The sequence below is a fragment of the Ranitomeya variabilis genome, chromosome 5 (assembly GCF_051348905.1).
Source record: "Ranitomeya variabilis isolate aRanVar5 chromosome 5, aRanVar5.hap1, whole genome shotgun sequence".
NCBI classification, from domain to species: domain Eukaryota; kingdom Metazoa; phylum Chordata; class Amphibia; order Anura; family Dendrobatidae; genus Ranitomeya; species Ranitomeya variabilis.
In genome coordinates this window covers 39,350,946-39,368,336 of record NC_135236.1, presented here as the reverse complement: position 1 = coordinate 39,368,336, position 17,391 = coordinate 39,350,946, and the positions used below count along the sequence as shown (strand labels likewise).

General features: G+C 38.9%; 9 non-coding genes across 9 annotated transcripts; all 9 read right to left on the bottom strand.

Annotated features, from left to right (window-relative positions):
- Positions 1-7,072: 7,072 nt before the first annotated feature.
- On the bottom strand, positions 7,073-7,144 carry TRNAW-CCA (transfer RNA tryptophan (anticodon CCA)). The gene has a single exon. It is a non-coding gene; the product is annotated as a tRNA-Trp (tRNA).
- A 1,228-nt stretch (positions 7,145-8,372) lies between these two features.
- On the bottom strand, positions 8,373-8,444 carry TRNAW-CCA (transfer RNA tryptophan (anticodon CCA)). The gene has a single exon. It is a non-coding gene; the product is annotated as a tRNA-Trp (tRNA).
- A 471-nt stretch (positions 8,445-8,915) lies between these two features.
- Positions 8,916-8,987, bottom strand: TRNAW-CCA (transfer RNA tryptophan (anticodon CCA)). The gene has a single exon. It is a non-coding gene; the product is annotated as a tRNA-Trp (tRNA).
- Positions 8,988-10,002: 1,015 nt separating this feature from the next.
- Positions 10,003-10,074, bottom strand: TRNAW-CCA (transfer RNA tryptophan (anticodon CCA)). The gene has a single exon. It is a non-coding gene; the product is annotated as a tRNA-Trp (tRNA).
- Positions 10,075-11,087: 1,013 nt separating this feature from the next.
- On the bottom strand, positions 11,088-11,159 carry TRNAW-CCA (transfer RNA tryptophan (anticodon CCA)). The gene has a single exon. It is a non-coding gene; the product is annotated as a tRNA-Trp (tRNA).
- Positions 11,160-11,627: 468 nt separating this feature from the next.
- TRNAW-CCA (transfer RNA tryptophan (anticodon CCA)) lies at positions 11,628-11,699 on the bottom strand. The gene has a single exon. It is a non-coding gene; the product is annotated as a tRNA-Trp (tRNA).
- A 472-nt stretch (positions 11,700-12,171) lies between these two features.
- Positions 12,172-12,243, bottom strand: TRNAW-CCA (transfer RNA tryptophan (anticodon CCA)). Its single transcript has one exon. It is a non-coding gene; the product is annotated as a tRNA-Trp (tRNA).
- Positions 12,244-13,252: 1,009 nt separating this feature from the next.
- TRNAW-CCA (transfer RNA tryptophan (anticodon CCA)) lies at positions 13,253-13,324 on the bottom strand. The gene has a single exon. It is a non-coding gene; the product is annotated as a tRNA-Trp (tRNA).
- Positions 13,325-14,346: 1,022 nt separating this feature from the next.
- On the bottom strand, positions 14,347-14,418 carry TRNAW-CCA (transfer RNA tryptophan (anticodon CCA)). The gene has a single exon. It is a non-coding gene; the product is annotated as a tRNA-Trp (tRNA).
- Positions 14,419-17,391: the final 2,973 nt, after the last annotated feature.

Here is a 17,391-nt window from a genome sequence, read left to right as displayed (position 1 = left end):
CACTGGAAATCCGCTGTAAATCCGTAGGTAAAACGCAGTGCCTTTTACCTGCGGATTTTTCAAAAATGGTGCGGAAAAATCTCACACGAATCCGCAAAGTGGGCACATAGCCTTAGGGTTAGGGTTGGAATTAGAGTTAGGGTACCGTCTCACAGTGGCACTTTGGTCGCTACGACGGTACGATCCATGACGTTGTGTCTGACACGCAGCAGCGATCAGGGACCCTGCTGAGAATCGTACGTCGTAGCAGATCGTTTGGAACTTTCTTTCGTCGCTGGATCTCCCGCTGTCATCGCTGGATCGGTGTGTGTGACAGCGATCCAGCGATGCGTTCACTTGTAACCAGGGTAAACATCGGGTTACTAAGCGCAGGGCCGCGCTTAGTAACCTGATGTTTACCGTGGTTACCAGCGTAAAAGTAAAAAAAAAAAAAAAAAACGTACATACTCACATTTCGGTGTCCTTCAGGTCCCTTGCCGTCTGCTTCCCGCTCTGACTGTCTGCCGGCCGGAAAGTGAGAGCACAGCACAGCAGTGACGTCACCGCTGCGCTCTGCTCTCACTGTATGGCGGCACTCAGTCAGAGCGGGAAGCAGACGGCAAGGGACTTGAAGGACACCGAAATGTGAGTATGTACGTTTTTTTTTTTTTTACTTTTACGCTGGTAACCACGGTAAACATCGGGTTACTAAGCGCGGCCCTGTGCTTAGTAACCCGATGTTTACCCTGGTTACCTGGGACCTTGGCATCGTTGGTCGCTGGAGAGCGGTCTGTGTGACAGCTCCCCAGCGACCACACAATGACTTTCCAACGATCACGGCCAGGTCGTATCGCTGGTCGTGATCTTTGGTAAATCGTTATGTGAGACGGTACCCTTAGGGTTGGAATTAGGGCTAGGGTTGGAAATAGGGTTAAGATTAGGCTTGTGGTTAGGGTTATGGATAGGGTTAGGGTTGTGTTGGGGTTACAGTTGTGGGTAGGGTTGGGATTAGGGTTAGGATTAGGGTTGGATTTAGGGTTACGGGTGTGTTGGGGTTAGGGTTGTGGTTAGGGGTGTGTTGGGGTTAGGGTTGTGATTATGGTTATGGCTACAGTTGGGATTAGGGTTAGGGGTGTGTTGGGGTTAGTGTTGAAGTTAGAATTGAGGGGTTTCCACTGTTTAGGCACATCAGGGGTCTCCAAATGCAACATGGCGCCACCATTGATTCCAGCCAATCTTGCGTTCAAAAAGTCAAATGGTGCGCCCTCCCTTCCAAGCCCCGACGTGCGCCCAAACAGTGGTTTACCCCCACATATGGGATACCAGCGTACTCAGGACAAACTGGGCAACAACTATTGGGGTCCAATTTCTCCTGTTACCCTTGCAAAAAAAAAAAATTACTTGCTAAAACATAATTTTGAGGAAAGAACAATTATTTTTTATTTTCACGGCTCTACGTTATAAACTTATGTGAAACACTTGGGGGTTGAAAGTGCTCACCACACATCTAGATAAGATCCTTTTGGGGTCTAGTTTCCAAAATGGGGTCACTTGTGGGGGGGTTTCTACTGTTTAGGCACATCAGGGGCTCTGCAAATGCAACGTGACGCCCGCAGACCATTCCATCAAAGTCTGCATTTCAAATGTCACTACTTCCCTTCCGATCCCTGACGTGCGCCCAAACAGTGGTTTACCCCCACATATGAGGTATCAGCGTACTCACAACAAACTGAGCAACAAATATTGGGGTCCAATTTCTCCTGTTACCCTTGTGAAAATAAACAATTGCTTGCTAAAACATCTTTTTTGAGGAAAGAAAAATTATTTTTTATTTTCACGGCTCTGCGTTGTAAACTTCTGTGAAGCACTTGGGGGTTGAACGTGCTCACCACACATCTAGATAAGTTCCTTGGGGGGTCTAGTTTCCAAAATGAGGTCACTTGTGGGGGGTTTCTACTGTTTAGGCACATCAGGGGCTCTGCAAACGTAACATGATTCCCGCAGACCATTCCATCAAAGTCTGCATTCCAAATCGTCACTACTTCCATTCCGAGCCCCGCCATGTGCCCAAACAGTGGTTTACCCCCACATATGGGGTATCAGCGTACTCAGGAGAAACTGGACAACAACTTTTGGGATCAAATTTTTCCTGTTACCCTTGGGAAAATTAAAAAATTCTGGGCTAAAAAAATATTTTTGAGGAAAGAAAACACATTTTTTATTTTCACGGCTCTGCGTTATAAACTTCTGTGAAGCACTTGAGGGATCAAAGTGCTCACCACACATCTAGATTAGTTCCCTTGTGGGTCTAGTTTCCAAAGTGGGGTCAATTGTGGGGAGTTCCTACTGTTTAGGCACATCAGGGGCTCTGCAAATGCAACGTGACGCCCGCAGAGCATTCCATTAAAGTCTGCATTTCAAAACGTCACTACTTCCCTTCCGCTCCCCGACGTGTGCCAAAACAGTGGTTTACCCCCACATATGGGGTATCAGCGTACTCAGGAGAAACTGCACAACAACTTTTGGGGTCCAATTTCTCCTGTTACCCTTGGGAAAATAAAAAATTGTGGGTTAAAAAATCATTTTTGAGGAAAGAAAAATAATTTTTTATTTTCATGGCTCTGCGTTATAAACTTCTGTGAAGCACTTGAGGGATCAAAGTGCTCACCACACATCTAGATTAGTTCCTTGGGAGGTCTAGTTTCCAATATGGGGTCACTTGTGCGGGAGCTCCAATGTTTAGGCACACAGGGGCTCTCCAAACGCGACATGGTGTCCGCTAATGATTGAAGCTAATTTTCCATTCAAAAAGCCAAATGGCGTGCCTTCCCTTCCGAGCCCTGCCGTGCGCCCAAACAGTGGTTTACCCCCATATATGGGGTATCATCGTACTCAGGACAAACTGGACAACAACATTTGGGGTCCAATTTCTCCTATTATCCTTGGGAAAATAAAAAACTCCGGGCTAAAAATCATTTTTGAGGAAAGAAAAATATTTTTTTATTTTCATGGCTCTGCGTTATAAACTTCTGTGAAGCACCTGGGGGTTTTAAGTGCTCACTATACATCTAGATTAGTTCCTTGGGGGGTCTAGTTTCCAAAATGGGGTCACTTGTAGGGGAGCTCCAATGTTTAGGCACACAGGGGCTCTCCAAACGCGACATGGTGTCCGCTAATGATTGAAGCTAATTTTCCATTCAAAAAGCCAAATGGCGTGCCTTCCCTTCCGAGCCCTGCCGTGCGCCCAAACAGTGGTTTACCCCCACATATGGGGTATCATCGTAGTCAGGACAAACTGGACAACAACATTTGGGGTCCAATTTCTCCTATTATCCTTGGGAAAATAAAAAACTCCGGGCTAAAAATCATTTTTGAGGAAAGAAAAAAATTTTTTTATTTTCATGGCTCTGCGTTATAAACTTCTGTGAAGCACCTGGGGGTTTTAAGTGCTCACTATACATCTAGATTAGTTCCTTGGGGGGTCTAGTTTCCAAAATGGGGTCACTTGTAGGGGAGCTCCAATGTTTAGGCACACAGGGGCTCTCCAAACGCAACATGGTGTCCACTAACGATTGGAGCTAATTTTCCATTGAAAAAGTCAAATGGCGCGCCTTCCCTTCCAAGCCTTGCCGTGCACCCAAACAGTGATTTACCCCCACATATGAGGTATCGGCGTACTCAGGAGAAATTGCCCAACAAATTTTAGGATCCATTTTATCCTGTTGCCCATGTGAAAATGAAAAAAATGAGGCTAAAAAAAATTTTGTGTGAAAAAAAAGTACTTTTTCATTTTTACGGATCAATTTGTGAAGCACCTGAGGGTTTAAAGTGCTCACTATGCATCTAGATAAGTTCCTTGGGGGGTCTAGTTTCCAAAATGGGGTCACTTGTGGGGGAGCTCCAATGTTTAGGCACACAGGGGCTCTCCAAACCTGACATGGTGTCCGCTAACGATGGAGATAATTTTTCATTCAAAAAGTCAAATGGCGCTCCTTCCCTTCCGAGCCTTACTATGTGCCCAAACAGTAGTTTACCCCTACATATGAGGTATTGGCGTACTCAGGAGAAATTGCCCAACAAATTTTAGGATCCATTTTATTCTGTTGCCCATGTGAAAATGAAAAAATTGAGGCTAAAAGAAAATTTGTGTGAAAAAAAAAGTACTTTTTCATTTTTACGGATTAATTTGTGAAGCACCTGGGGGTTTAAAGTGCTCACTATGCTTCTAGATACGTTCCTTGGGGGGTCTAGTTTCCAAAATGGGGTCACTTGTGGGGGAGCTCCAATGTTTAGGCACACGGGGGCTCTCCAAACGCGACATGGTGTCCGCTAAAGATTGGAGCCAATTTTTAATTCAAAAAGTCAAATGGCGCTCCTTCCCTTCCGAGCCCTGCCGTGCGCCCAAACAGTGGTTTACCCCCACATATGAGGCATCAGCGTACTCAGGACAAATTGGACAACAACAACCGTGGTCCAGTTTCTCCTTTTACCCTTGGGAAAATAAAAAAATTGTTGCGAAAAGATCATTTTTGTGACTAAAAAGTTAAATGTTAATTTTTCCCCTATTTGTTGCTTCTGCTGCTCTGAAACACCTGAAGGGTTAATAAACTTCTTGAATGTGGTTTTGAGCACCTTGAGGGGTGCAGTTTTTAGAATGGTGTCACTTTTGGGTATTTTCAGCCATATAGACCCCTCAAACTAACTTCAAATGTGAGGTGGTCCCTAAAAAAAATGGTTTTGTAAATTTTGTTGTAAAAATGAGAAATCACTGGTCAAATTTTAACCCTTATAACTTCCTAGCAAAAAAAAAAATTGTTTCCAAAATTGTGCTGATGTAAAGTAGACATGTGGGAAATGTTATTTATTAACTATTTTGTGTCACATAACTCTCTGGTTTAACAGAATAAAAATTCAAAATGTGAAAATTGCAAAATTTTCAAAATTTTCACCAAATTTCCGTTTTTTTCACAAATAAACTCAGAAATTATCGACCTAAATTTACCACTAACATGAAGCCCAATATGTCACGAAAAAACAATCTCAGAACCGCAAGGATCCGTTGAAGCGTTCCTGAGTTATTACCTCATAAAGGGACACTGGTCAGAATTGCAAAAAATGGCAAGGTCATTAAGGCCAAAATAGGCTGGGTCATGAAGGGGTTAAAATTAAAAATCTAGTAATAATCCCTCTTCTCTTACAAATTCAAAGATGACAATGGCGTGAACAAACTGTTAGGTGTTCCTGCAGTGGATTCATTTTTTTAATGCTTTGAACTCAATTCCCAAAGGATAATTCTCGTCAAAGTATTGTTGATAAGATATTAATCTATATAATTTCAATAAAATACTTTGTTAAACACTGTGCTGCCAAGTTGCAACAAAGTTGAGTTATTCTACTGTTAGTAGGATTACACAGTTTCCGTTTCAATCTTAACCCAAGCATCAATGAAGTTATGAAAAGGTGAAAGAGTTTATTGACCCCAACATGATTTGAACACGCAACCTTCTGATCTGGGTTCAGACGCGCCACCATTGCGCCACGAGGTCAGTTGAAAAGCATTTGTGCTCCAGTACTTCTCAAGAAAACTGCATGAGATAATATATGGAAGCCATCTCGAAATTTGCTACTTTAAATCACAGTTTAGAAAAGACATAAAGAGGGCTGAATTAAGATCATCACTTTCGGATTCATTGATTTCCAGTTTAAAATTTAAAATCTAGTAATAATCCCTCTTCTCTTACAAATTCAAAGATCACAATGGCATGAACAAAGTGTTAGCTGTTCCCGGCATGGATTTTTTTAATGTTTTGAACTCAATTCTCAAATGATATTTCTCACCAAAGTATTGTTGATAAGATTTTAATCTACATAATTTAAATAAAACACCTTTTTTAAACACTTTGCCTACAGGTGGCAACAAAGTCGAATTATTCTATTGTCAGTAGAATTACGCAGTTTCCGTTTTCAATCTTAACACAATCATCTATCAAGTTATGAATAGACGAAAGAGCTACTTGACCCTGATGTGATATCAACATGCAACCTTATGATCTTGAGTCAGAAGTGCTACCATTGTGCACAAGGTCAGTTGAAAAGCATGTTTGCTGCAATACTTCACATGAAAAGTGCATGAGATAATATATGGACCCCATCTGGAAATTTGCTACTTTTAATCACAGCTTAGAAAAGACATAAAGAGGGCTGAATTCAGATCATCACATTCGGATTCATTGATTTCAAGTTTAAAATTAAAAATCTAGTAATAATCCCTCTTCTTTTACAAATTCAAAGATGACAATGGCGTAAACAAACTGTTAGGTGTTCCCGCAGTGGATTCATTTTTTTAATGCTTTGAACTCAATTCCCAAAGGATATTTCTCGTCAAAGAATTGATAAGATATTAATCTATATAATTTAAATAAAATACTTTGTTAAACCCTGTGCTGCCAAGTTGCAACAAAGTTGAGTTATTCTACTGTTAGTAGGATTACGCAGTTTCCGTTTCAATTTTAACCCAAGCATCAATCAAGTTATAAAAAGATGAAAGAGTTAATTGACCCCAACGTGATTTGAACATGCAACCTTCTGATCTGGAGTCAGACGCGCTACAGTTGCACCACGAGGTCAGTTGAAAAGCACGTGTGCTCCAGTACTTCTCAAGAAAAGTGCATGAGATAATATATGGAAGCCATGTGGAAATTTGCTACTTTCAATCACAGTTTAGAAAAGACGAAAAAGAGGGCTGAATTAAGATCATCACATTCGGATTCATTGATTTCCAGTTTAAAATTAAAAATCTAGTAATAATCCCTCTTCTCTTACAAATTCAAAGATGACAATGCCGTGAACAAACTGTTAGGTGTTCCCACAGTGGATTCATTTTTTTAATGCTTTGAACTCAATTCCCAAAGGATATTTCTCGTCAAAGTATTGTTGATAAGATATTAATCTATAATAATTTAAATAAAACACTTTGTTAAACCCTGTGCTGCCAAGTTGCAACAGTTGAGTTATTCTACTGTTAGTAAGATTACGCAGTTTCCGTTTCAATCTTAACCCAAGCATCAATCAAGTTATGAAAAGATGAGTTAATTGACCCCGACGTGATTTGAACACGCAACCTTCTGATCTGGTGTCAGACGCGCTACCGTTGCGCCACGGGGTCAGTTGAAAAGCATGTGTGCTCCAGTACTTCTCAAGAAAAGTGCATGAGATAATATATGGAAGCCATCTGGAAATTTGCTACTTTTAATGACATTTTGGGAAAGATATAAACAAGGATGAATTAAAATCATGACATTCAGATTCAGGGTTTTCCAGTTTAAAATGTAAAATATAGTAATAAACTCTCTTTTCTTACAAATTCAAAGATGACAATGGCATGAACAAAGTGTTAGCTGTTCCCGGCATGGATTATTTTTTTATGTTTTGAACTCAATTCTCAAATGATATTTCTCACCAAAGTATTGTTGATAAGATTTTAATCTACATAATTTAAATAAAACACCTTTTTTAAACACTTTGCCTACAGGTGGCAACAAAGTCGAATTATTCTATTGTCAGTAGAATTACGCAGTTTCCGTTTTCAATCTTAACACAATCATCTATCAAGTTATGACTAGACGAAAGAGCTACTTGACCCTGATGTGATATCAACATGCAACCTTATGACCTTGAGTCAGAAGTGCTACCATTGTGCACAAGGTCAGTTGAAAAGCATGTTTGCTGCAATACTTCACATGAAAAGTGCATGAGATAATATATGGACCCCATCTGGAAATTTGCTACTTTCAATCACAGTTTAGAAAAGACATAAAAGAAGGCTGAATTAAGATCATCACATTTGGATTCATTGATTTCCAGTTTAAAATTAAAAATCTAGTAATATTCCCTCTTCTCTTACAAATTCAAAGATGACAATGGCGTGAACAAACTGTTAGGTGTTGCCAGCATTGATTAATTTTTTTAATGCTTTGAACTCAATTCCCAAAGGATATTTCTCGTCAAAGTATTGTTGATAAGATATTAATCTATATAATTTAAATAAAACACTTTGTTAAACCCTGTGCTGCCAGGTTGCAACAAAGTTGAGTTATTCTACTGTGAGGCTATGTGCACACGTCAGGATTTTGTCAGGTTTTTGTCAGGATTTTGTCAGGATTTTGTCAGGCTTTTTCCTCAGGTTTTGTAGCCAAAACCAGGAGTGTGTGATAAATGCAGAAGTGGTGCATATGTTTCTATTATACTTTTCCTCTAATTGTTCCATTCCTGGTTTTGGCTACAAAACCTGAGGAAAAAGCCTGACGTGTGCACATCCTTAGTAGGATTATGCAGTTTCCGTTTCAATCTTAACCCAAGCATCAATCAAGTTATGAAAAGATGAAAGAGTTAATTGACACCGACGTGATTTGAACACGCAACCTTCTGATCTGGAGTCAGACGCGCTACCGTTGCGCCACGAGGTCAGTTGAAAAGCATGTGTGCTCCAGTACTTCTCAAGAAAAGTGCATGAGATAATATATAGAAGCCATCTGGAAATTTGCTGCTTTCAATCACAGTTTAGAAAAGACATAAAGAGGGCTGAATTAAGATCATCACTTTCGGATTCATTGATTTCCAGTTTAAAATTAAAAATCTAGTAATAATCCCTCTTCTCTTACAAATTCAAAGATGACAATGGCGTGAACAAACTATTAGGTGTTCCCGCAGTGGATTCATTTTTTTAATGCTTTGAACTCAATTCCCAAAGGATATTTCTCGTCAAAGTATTGTTGATAAGATATTAATCTATATAATTTAAATAAAACACTTTGTTAAACCCTGTGCTGACAGGTTGCAACAAAGTTGAGTTATTCTACTGTTAGTAGGATTACGCAATTTTCGTTTCAATCTTAAACCAAGCATCAATCAAGTTATGAAAAGATGAAAGAGTTAATTGACCCCGACGTGATTTGAACACGCAACCTTCTGATCTGGAGTCAGACGCGCTACTGTTGCACCACGAGGTCAGTTGAAAAGCATATGTGCTCCAGTACTTCTCAAGAAAAGTGCATGAGATAATATATGGAAGCCATCTGGAAATTTGCTACTTTCAATCACAGTTTAGAAAAGACATAAAAGAGGGCTGAATTAAGATCATCACATTCGGATTCATTGATTTCCAGTTTAAAATTAAAAATCTAGTAATAATCCCTCTTCTCTTACAAATTCAAAGATGACAATGGCGTGAACAAACTGTTAGGTGTTGCCGGCATTGATTAATTTTTTTAATGCTTTGAACTCAATTCCTAAATAATATTTCTCGTCAAAGTATTGTTGATAAGATATTAATCTATATAATTTAAATAAAACTCATTTTTAAACCCAGCACTGACAGGTGGCAACAAAGTTGAGTTATTCTATTGTCAGTAGGATTACGCAGTTTCCGTTTCATTCTTAACCCAAGCATAAATCAAGTTATGAAAAGTTGAAAGAGTCAATTGACCCCAACCTGATTTAAACACGCAACCTTCTGATCTGGAGTCAGACGTGCTACCGTTGCACCACGAGGTCAATTGAAAAGCATGTGTGCTCCATTACTTCTCATGAAAAGTGCATGAGATAATATATGGAAGCCATCTGGAAATTTGCTACTTTCAATCACAGTTTAGAAAAGACATAAAGAGGGCTGAATTAAGATCATCACTTTCAGATTCATTGATTTCCAGTTTAAAATTAAAAATCTAGTTATAATCCCTCTTCTCTTACAAATTCAAAGATGACAATGGCGTGAACAAACTGTTAGGTGTTCCCGCAGTGGATTCATTTTTTTAATGCTTTGAACTCAATTCCCAAAGAATATTTCTCATCAAAGTATTGTTGATAAGATATTAATCTATATAATTTAAATAAAATACTTTGTTAAGCCCTGTGCTGCCAAGTTGCAACAAAGTTGAGTTATTCTACTGTTAGTAAGATTACGCAGTTTCCGTTTCAATCTTAACCCAAGCATCAATCAAGTTATGAAAAGATGAAAGAGTTAATTGACCTCGACGTGATTTGAACACGCAACCTTCTGATCTGGAGTCAGACGCGCTACCGTTGCACCATGAGGTCGATTGAAAAGCATGTGTGCTCCATTACTTCTTATGAATAGTGCATGAGATAATATATGGAAGCCATCTGGAAATTTGCTACTTTTAATGACATTTTGGGAAAGATATAAACAAGGATGAATTAAGATCATGACATTCAGATTCAGCGTTTTCCAGTTTAAAATGTAAAATCTAGTAATAAACTCTCTTTTCTTACAAATTCAAAGATGACAATGGCATGAACAAAGTGTTAGCTGTTCCCGGCATGGATTATTTTTTTATGTTTTGAACTCAATTCCCAAATGATATTTCTCACCAAAGTATTGCTGATAAGATTTTAATCTACATAATTTAAATAAAACACCTTTTTTAAACACTTTGCCTACAGGTGGCAACAAAGTCGAATTAATCTATTATCAGTAGAATTACGCAGTTTCCGTTTTCAATCTTAACACAATCATCTATCAAGTTATGAATAGACAAAAGAGCTACTTGACCCTGATGTGATATCAACATGCAACCTTATGACCTTGAGTCAGAAGTGCTACCATTGTGCACAAGGTCAGTTGAAAAGCATGTTTGCTGCAATACTTCAAATGAAAAGTGCATGAGATAATATATGGACCCCATCTGGAAATTTGCTACTTTTAATCACAGCTTTGAAAAGACATAAAGAGGGCTGAATTAAGATCATCACATTCGGATTCATTGATTTCAAGTTTAAAATTAAAAATCTAGTAATAATCCCTCTTCTTTTACAAATTCAAAGATGACAATGGCGTAAACAAACTGTTAGGTGTTCCCGCAGTGGATTCATTTTTTTAATGCTTGGAACTCAATCCCCAAAGGATATTTCTCGTCAAAGTATTGTTGATAAGATATTAATCTATATAATTTAAATAAAACACTTTGTTAAACCCTGTGCTGCCAAGTTGCAACAAAGTTGAGTTATTCTACTGTTAGTAGGATTACGCAGTTTCCGTTTCAATTTTAACCCAAGCATCAATCAAGTTATAAAAAGATGAAAGAGTTAATTGACCCCGACGTGATTTGAACATGCAACCTTCTGATCTGGAGTCAGACGTGCTACCGTTGCACCACAAGGTCAGTTGAAAAGCACGTGTGCTCCAGTACTTCTCAAGAAAAGTGCATGAGATAATATATGGAAGCCATCTGGAAATTTGCTACTTTCAATCACAGTTTAGAAAAGACAAAAAAGAGGGCTGAATTAAGATCATCACATTCGGATTCATTGATTTCCAGTTTAAAATTAAAAATCTAGTAATAATCCCTCTTCTCTTACAAATTCAAAGATGACAATGGCGTGAACAAACTGTTAGGTGTTCCCACAGTGGATTCATTTTTTTAATGCTTTGAACTCAATTCCCAAAGGATATTTCTCGTCAAAGTATTGTTGATAAGATATTAATCTATATAATTTAAATAAAACACTTTGTTAAACCCTGTGCTGCCAAGTTGCAACAGTTGAGTTATTCTACTGTTAGTAAGTTTACGCAGTTTCCGTTTCAATCTTAACCAAAGCATCAATCAAGTTATGAAAAGATGAAAGTTAATTGACCCCGACTTGATTTGAACACGCAACCTTCTGATCTGGAGTCAGACGCGCTACCGTTGCGCCACGAGGTCAGTTGAAAAGCATGTGTGCTCCAGTACTTCTCAAGAAAAGTGCATGAGATAATATATGGAAGCCATTTGGAAATTTGCTACTTTCAATCACAGTTTAGAAAAGACATAAAAGAAGGCTGAATTAAGATCATCACATTCGGATTCATTGATTTCCAGTTTAAAATTAAAAATCTAGTAATATTCCCTCTTCTCTTACAAATTCAAAGATGACAATGGCGTGAACAAACTGTTAGGTGTTGCCGGCATTGATTAATTTTTTTAATGCTTTGAACTCAATTCCCAAAGGATATTTCTCGTCAAAGTATTGTTGATAAGATATTAATCTATATAATTTAAATAAAACACTTTGTTAAACCCTGTGCTGACAGGTTGCAACAAAATTGATTTATTCTACTGTTAGTAGGATTACGCAATTTTCGTTTCAATCTTAACCCAAGCATCAATCAAGTTATGAAAAGATGTAAGAGTTAAATGACCCCGACGTGATTTGAACACGCAACCTTCTGATCTGGAGTCAGACGTGCTACCGTTGCACCACAAGGTCAGTTGAAAAGCACGTGTGCTCCAGTACTTCTCAAGAAAAGTGCATGAGATAATATATGGAAGCCATCTGGAAATTTGCTACTTTTAATGACATTTTGGGAAAGATATAAACAAGGATGAATTAAAATCATGACATTCAGATTCAGGGTTTTCCAGTTTAAAATGTAAAATCTAGTAATAAACTCTCTTTTCTTACAAATTCAAAGATGACAAAGGCATGAACAAAGTGTTAGCTGTTCCCGGCATGGATTATTTTTTTATGTTTTGAACTCAATTCTCAAATGATATTTCTCACCAAAGTATTGCTGATAAGATTTTAATCTACATAATTTAAATAAAACACCTTTTTTAAACACTTTGCCTACAGGTGGCAACAAAGTCGAATTATTCTATTGTCAGTAGAATTACGCAGTTTCCGTTTTCAATCTTAACACAATCATCTATCAAGTTATGAATAGACAAAAGAGCTACTTGACCCTGATGTGATATCAACATGCAACCTTATGACCTTGAGTCAGAAGTGCTACCATTGTGCACAAGGTCAGTTGAAAAGCATGTTTGCTGCAATACTTCAAATGAAAAGTGCATGAGATAATATATGGACCCCATCTGGAAATTTGCTACTTTTAATCACAGTTTAGAAAAGACATAAAGAGGGCTGAATTAAGATCATCACATTTGGATTCATTGATTTCCAGTTTAAAATTAAAAATCTAGTAATAATCCCTCTTCTCTTACAAATTCAAAGATGACAATGGCGTAAACAAACTGTTAGGTGTTCCCGCAGTGGACTCATTTTTTTAATGCTTTGAACTCAATTCCCAAAGGATATTTCTCGTCAAAGTATTGTTGATAAGATATTAATCTATATAATTTAAATAAAACACTTTGTTAAACCCTGTGCTGACAGGTTGCAACAAAGTTGAGTTATTCTACTGTTAGTAGGATTACGCAGTTTCCGTTTCAATCTTAATCCAAGCATCAATCAAGTTATGAAAAGATGAGTTAATTGACCCCGACGTGATTTGAACACGCAACCTTCTGATCTGGAGTCAGATGCGCTACCGTTGCGCCATGAGGTCAGTTGAAAAGCATGTGTGCTCCAGTACTTCTCAAGAAAAGTGCATGAGATAATATATGGAAGCCATCTGGAAATTTGCTACTTTTAATGACATTTTGGGAAAGATATAAACAAGGATGAATTAAAATCATGACATTCAGATTCAGGGTTTTCCAGTTTAAAATGTAAAATCTAGTAATAAACTCTCTTTTCTTACAAATTCAAAGATGACAATGGCATGAACAAAGTGTTAGCTGTTCCCGGCATGGATTATTTTTTTATGTTTTGAACTCAATTCCCAAGTGATATTTCTCACCAAAGTATTGTTGATAAGATTTTAATCTACATAATTTAAATAAAACACCTTTTTTAAACACTTTGCCTACAGGTGGCAACAAAGTCGAATTATTCTATTGTCAGTAGAATTACGCAGTTTCCGTTTTCAATCTTAACACAATCATCTATCAAGTTATGAATAGACAAAAGAGCTACTTGACCCTGATGTGATATCAACATGCAACCTTATGACCTTGAGTCAGAAGTGCTACCATTGTGCACAAGGTCAGTTGAAAAGCATGTTTGCTGCAATACTTCAAATGAAAAGTGCATGAGATAATATATGGACCCCATCTGGAAATTTGCTACTTTTAATCACAGCTTAGAAAAGACATAAAGAGGGCTGAATTAAGATCATCACATTCGGATTCATTGATTTCAAGTTTAAAATTAAAAATCTAGTAATAATCCCTCTTCTTTTACAAATTCAAAGATGACAATGGCGTAAACAAACTGTTAGGTGTTCCCGCAGTGGATTCATTTTTTTAATGCTTGGAACTCAATTCCCAAAGGATATTTCTCGTCAAAGTATTGTTGATAAGATATTAATCTATATAATTTAAATAAAACACTTTGTTAAACCCTGTGCTGCCAAGTTGCAACAAAGTTGAGTTATTCTACTGTTAGTAGGATTACGCAGTTTCCGTAGTTTCCGTTTCAATCTTAACCCAAGCATCAATCAAGTTATAAAAAGATGAAAGAGTTAATTGACCCCGACGTGATTTGAACATGCAACCTTCTGATCTGGAGTCAGACGTGCTACCGTTGCACCACGAGGTCAGTTGAAAAGCACGTGTGCTCCAGTACTTCTCAAGAAAAGTGCATGAGATAATATATGGAAGCCATCTGGAAATTTGCTACTTTTAATGACATTTTGGGAAAGATATAAACAAGGATGAATTAAAATCATGACATTCAGATTCAGGGTTTTCCAGTTTAAAATGTAAAATCTAGTAATAAACTCTCTTTTCTTACAAATTCAAAGTTGACAAAGGCATGAACAAAGTGTTAGCTGTACCCGGCATGGATTATTTTTTTATGTTTTGAACTCAATTCTCAAATGATATTTCTCACCAAAGTATTGTTGATAAGATTTAAATCTACATAATTTAAATAAAACACCTTTTTTAAACACTTTGCCTACAGGTGGCAACAAAGTCGAATTATTCTATTGTCAGTAGAATTACGCAGTTTCCGTTTTCAATCTTAACACAATCATCTATCAAGTTATGAATAGACGAAAGAGCTACTTGACCCTGATGTGATATCAACATGCAACCTTATGACCTTGAGTCAGAAGTGCTACCATTGTGCACAAGGTCAGTTGAAAAGCATGTTTGCTGCAATACTTCACATGAAAAGTGCATGAGATAATATATGGACCCCATCTGGAAATTTGCTACTTTTAATCACAGCTTAGAAAAGACATAAAGAGGGCTGAATTAAGATCATCATATTCGGATTCATTGATTTCAAGTTTAAAATTAAAAATCTAGTAATAATCCCTCTTCTTTTACAAATTCAAAGATGACAATGGCGTAAACAAACTGTTAGGTGTTCCCGCAGTGGATTCATTTTTTTAATGCTTTGAACTCAATTCCCAAAGGATATTTCTCGTCAAAGTATTGTTGATAAGATATTAATCTATATAATTTAAATAAAACACTTTGTTAAACCCTGTGCTGACAGGTTGCAACAAAGTTGAGTTATTCTACTGTTAGTAGGATTACGCAGTTTCCGTTTCAATCTTAACCCAAGCATCAATCAAGTTATGAAAAGATGAGTTAATTGACCCCGACGTGATTTGAACACGCAACCTTCTGATCTGGAGTCAGATGCGGTACCGTTGCTGTTATGACCCCAATGGCGAGGGTCTCAGAGGAACGTGGAAGTCTGCAGAATACAAAAATCCAGCTCATAGGGCAGTGGTAACTGGGTTGACCATATATCTACTCCTAACGCCAACACTAGAAGTAGCCGGGGATCATTCCTACGTTGATTCTAGATGACACGCGCCAGCCGGAGAATCTAGCTACCCCTAGTAGAGGAAAACAAAGACCTTTCTTGCCTCCAGAGAAGGGGACCCCAAAGCTGGATAGAAGCCCCCCACAAATAATGACGGTGAGGTAAGAGGAAATGACAAACACAGAAATGAACCAGGTTTAGCACAGAGAGGCCCGCTTACTGATAGCAGAATAAAGAAAGGTAACTTATATGGTCAACAAAAACCCTATCAAAATCCACACTGGAAATTCAAGAACCCCCGAACCGTCTAACGGTCCGGGGGGAGAACACCAGCCCCCTAGAGCTTCCAGCAAAGGTCAGGATATAGATATGGAACAAGCTGGACAAAAATACAAAACCAAAACAAATAGCAAAAAGCAAAAGGCAGACTTAGCTGATATAACTGGAACCAGGATCAGTAGACAAGAGCACAGCAGACTAGCTCTGATAACTACGTTGCCAGGCATAGAACTGAAGGTCCAGGGAGCTTATATCGCAACACCCCTAACTAACGACCCAGGTGCGGATAAAAGGAATGACAGAAAAACCAGAGTCAAAAAACTAGTAACCACTAGAGGGAGCAAAAAGCAAATTCACAACAGTACCCCCCCCTCAGTGAGGGGTCACCGAACCCTCACCACGACCACCAGGGCGATCAGGATGAGTGGCATGAAAGGCACGAACCAAATCGGCCGCATGAACATCAGAGGCGACCACCCAGGAATTATCCTCCTGACCATAGCCCTTCCACTTGACCAGGTACTGAAGCCTCCGCCTGGAGAGACGAGAATCCAAGATCTTCTCCACCACGTACTCCAACTCGCCCTCAACCAACACCGGAGCAGGAGGCTCAGCAGAAGGAACTACAGGCACAATGTACCGCCGCAACAAGGACCTATGAAATACATTGTGAATAGCAAACGACACAGGAAGATCCAGACGAAAAGATACAGGATTAAGGATTTCCAATATCTTGTAAGGCCCAATAAAACGAGGTTTAAATTTGGGAGAGGAGACCTTCATAGGAACAAAGCGGGAAGAAAGCCATACCAAATCCCCAACGCGTAGTCGGGGACCCACACCGCGGCGGCGGTTGGCAAAGCGCTGAGCCTTCTCCTGTGACAACTTCAAGTTGTCCACCACATGATTCCAGATCTGCTGCAACCTATCCACCACAGAATCCACCCCAGGACAGTCAGAAGGCTCCACATGACCCGAAGAAAAACGAGGATGGAAACCAGAGTTGCAGAAAAAAGGCAAAACCAAGGTGGCGGAACTAGCCCGATTATTAAGGGCAAACTCAGCCAACGGCAAGAATGTCACCCAATCGTCCTGATCAGCAGAGACAAAACACCTCAAATAAGCCTCCAAAGTCTGATTAGTTCGCTCCGTCTGTCCATTAGTCTGAGGATGGAAAGCAGACGAAAACGACAAATCAATGCCCATCCTACTACAAAAGGATCGCCAGAACCTGGAAACGAACTGGGATCCTCTGTCTGACACAATATTCTCAGGGATGCCGTGCAAACGAACCACGTTCTGGAAAAACACAGGAACCAGATCGGAAGAGGAAGGCAGCTTAGGCAAAGGAACCAAATGGACCATCTTGGAAAAGCGATCACATATCACCCAGATAACGGACATACCCTGAGATAGCGGAAGATCAGAAATGAAATCCATGGAGATATGTGTCCAAGGTCTCTTCGGGACAGGCAAGGGCAAGAGCAAACCGCTGGCACGAGAACAGCA